Raw genomic sequence first — 3,465 nt, 5'->3', positions numbered from 1 at the left:
TTTATGTTTCTAAAGTAGGTGGTATTTAAATTTTGCTTCAGCCCACAAATTAAAAGGAATGGAGACATCATTCGGTGGTCAGGATTTCTTCTTTGGCAGCTGTCAATGGCACCAAAAGATCAAATTTGCCCTGAAATTCAGAAGGAAGTCTGTCTTGCCATGAGGTAAACAGCTAATGATTTTCATAGTGCTCTCTGCAAAAGGATTCTTTTGCAAGGCATTGTCGTCTTCCCTGAAAGCTGGTAGCATAAATGTCTCTTACCCCATCCCACGGTAGGGGCCTCATAGATTGAGGATAATGTAATTGGAGAGGTGTTTGTGCCCCCGCCCAAAGAAGCAAAGCCAACTGCCTGCCCACATTTTCCTATATCACTGTTTTGATCTAAAACGAATAACCTTTAAGTGGATATTTTGACTGTTGTAAAGTGATGTTCTTCTCATTTGGCAGAGTGTGGCAGGGCGGTTAAGAGAAGCAGGCTTGTTATGAACAGACACTTTACAAAAGAAGACATACGTGAGGCCAACAAACATATGAAAAAATGCTCATCATCACTGGTCATCAGAGAAATGCAAATCAAAACTACATTGAGATACCATCTCACGCCAGTTAGAATGGCGATCATTAAAAAATCTGGAGACAACAGATGCTGGAGAGGATGTGGAGAAATAGGAACACTTTTACACTGTTGGTGGGAGTGTAAATTAGCTCAACCATTGTGGAAGACAGTGTGGCGATTCCTCAAGGACATAGAAATAGAAATTCCATTTGACCCAGCAATCCCATTACTGGGTATATATCCAAAGGATTACAAATCGTTCTACTATAAGGACACGTGCACACGAATGTTCATTGCAGCACTGTTTACAATAGGAAAGACTTGGAACCAACCCAAATGCCCATCGACGATAGACTGGATAGGGAAAATGTGGCACATATACACCATGGAATATTATGCAGCCATCAAAAACGATGAGTTAGGGTCCTTTGTAGGGACATGGATGAACCTGGAAACCATCATTCTCAGCAAACTGACAGAAGAGCAGAAGATCAAACACCGCATGTTCTCACTCATAGGCGGGTGTTGAACAATGAGAACACATGGACACAGGGAGGGGAGCACTACACACTGGGGTCAGTTGGGGGGAAATAGGGGAGGGAGGGTGGGGGGTGGGAAGCTGGGGAGAGATAGCAAGGGGAGAAATGCCAGATGTAGGTGATGGGGAGGAAGGCAGCAAATCACACTGCCATGTGTGTTCCTATGCAACAATTTTGCATGTTCTTCACATGTACACCAACACCTAAAATGCAATAAAATAAATAAATGGGAAAAAAATAAAATAAAAAAAATAAATAAATAAAATCATATTAAAACAAAAAAAGAATTATCAAGTTGTACACTTTAAATATGTGCACTTGATTGAGTGTTAAACCTCAATCAAAAAAGAAAAGAGGCTGGGTGTGGTGGTTCATACCAGCACTTTGGGAGGCCAGAACTTTGGGAAGCCACAGCAGGAGGATTGCTGAGACCAGGTTCAAGACCAGTCCAGGCAACATAGTGAGACCTCGTCTCTACAAAAAAATTTAAAAATTAGCTGGGATTCCTGGCATACACATCTGTAGTCTCAGCTATTTGGGAGGCTGAAGTGGGAGGATCACTTAAGCCTGGAGGTCAAGGCTGCAGTGAGCTGAGATGGCAGCACTGCACTCCATGCACTCCAGCCTGGGTGACAGAGCCGAGACCCTGCCTAAAACACATACACAGACACATACACACTAAATAAATAAATGAATGAATAGAAAAAAATTCTAATACAGGGTCCCACCATATTGCCCAGGCTGGTCTTGAACTCCTGATCTCAAGTTATCTTTCTGCCTTGGCCTCCCAAAGTGTTGGGATTACAAGTGTGAGCCACTGTGCCCAGTCTGCATTTCTTTTTCAGACAGAGTCTTGCTCTGTTGCCCAGGCTGGAGTGCAGTGGCGCCATCTCAGCTCACTGCAGTCTCTGCCTCTGGTGTTCCAGAGATTCTCCTGCCTCAGCCTCCTGGATAGCTGGGATTATAGGTGCACGTCACTATGCTCAGCTAATTTTTGTATTGTTAGTAGAGACAGGATTTCACTATATTGGCCAGGCTGGCCTCAAACTACTGACCTCAGGTGATCGGCCCGCCTTGGCCTCCCAAAGTGCTGGGATTATAGGCGTGAGGCGCGTCACCAGCCCAATCTGCATTTTTTTTTTTTTTTTTTTTCAGCGCTGAGAGGTTTACTCCGATGTGTAACAGGTGGTGGGTGTCCTGGGTTTGTGTGAACAAGGGACGGGCAAGTGGGCAGGTCTGTGGGTGGATGGATCACAGGTGTGCAGGTGACGGGGGAGTGAATGCCTGGAGGGATGCTTGGTGGCCAGGGTAGTGACATGTTCCCATCTGGGTCAGGAAAGGAGACAGTGATTGTGGGGTGTGACGGTGGCTGGGGCGTGATGAGACACAGAGGGAAGGAAGCTGAAGACGCAGCCTCGAAAAGGTCCCATATCTGGGAGGCTGGGCGGCAGGGTGGAAACAGGTGCCACCTGCAGACGTGGTCCGTGGAATCCCCTTCCGCAAGGAGCCCGGCGGCTTCTCTGGGCCTGGGAGGCCCTGGCGTTCAATGAGCTGATCTCGGCAGGCTGATCCTCCGACTGGTGGGCGGCTGCTGGACTGTGGCGGCTCTGCTCTGGAGTCCGCGTCTGCGATGTGCGGCCTCAGCGCCGGCTCTGCGGCGGCTGCCAGCATCTCGTCCAGCTCGTCGGGCTCCTGGAGCTCAGCGGTCACGGACTTGGAGCGCAGGGTGGGAGTGGTGCTGGGGCCCTCGTGCGGGGCGGCTGGGCTCTGCGCCGAGCGCCGTCCTCTTCCGGCTTTCTTGTCACAGACACAACCTTCATGACGAGGCGGTCGCCACCTGGCGGGTCGGAGCCACCACCTGCTTGTGTCCAGCCTTCAGCACTTTAGCCCGGTTCACCCCCATGAGGAGGTGTCCTGCGCGCAGCCCGGCCCTCCAGGCCGCACCCTCCACGTCCACGACTGGAGGTACTGCAGCGCCGGGAAGGCTGGTGTGCGTGAGCTCCTCCACGGGGGTCTCTGCTGTGGCTCCCCGGAGCACAAAGCAAAGCCCTCGCGGTCCCGTTTCTGCAGGACAGCCGCTCTGTCATCAGTGACATCATCGCTGTGTGAGGTGAGGCTGTCGTGGGAGCCCACTGTGTAGTGCCGAAAGAGCCGCTTCGTCCCGTCCTCGCGGGTTTCAGGCCGCGTGTCATGCTGCCTCACCGGCACCTCCTCCTCCACGCAGTCGGCGGGGAGCCAGCCCCTACGGCCTCTCACGGGTCCCTCCCAGAAACCGCCCTCCCCAGTGCTGAGCACCTTCACCGCCTCGCCGCGCTGCGGCGGGATCTCGCCTTCGCCCTGCGGGCTGTGCGCCTTCACAGCGAGGAACT

General features: G+C 51.5%; 1 pseudogene; it reads right to left on the bottom strand.

Moving 5' to 3' along the window:
- Nucleotides 1-2,260: 2,260 nt before the first annotated feature.
- Nucleotides 2,261-3,457, bottom strand: LOC116548100 (annotated as a pseudogene).
- Between the last annotated feature and the right edge of the window lie 8 nt (nucleotides 3,458-3,465).

This window comes from Sapajus apella, unplaced genomic scaffold, assembly GCF_009761245.1.
Source record: "Sapajus apella isolate SASKATOON/1434 unplaced genomic scaffold, GSC_monkey_1.0 scaffold7008, whole genome shotgun sequence".
Taxonomy (NCBI): domain Eukaryota; kingdom Metazoa; phylum Chordata; class Mammalia; order Primates; family Cebidae; genus Sapajus; species Sapajus apella.
Note: the sequence above shows the minus strand (reverse complement) of the source record. Positions and strands in the feature narration are given on the sequence as shown.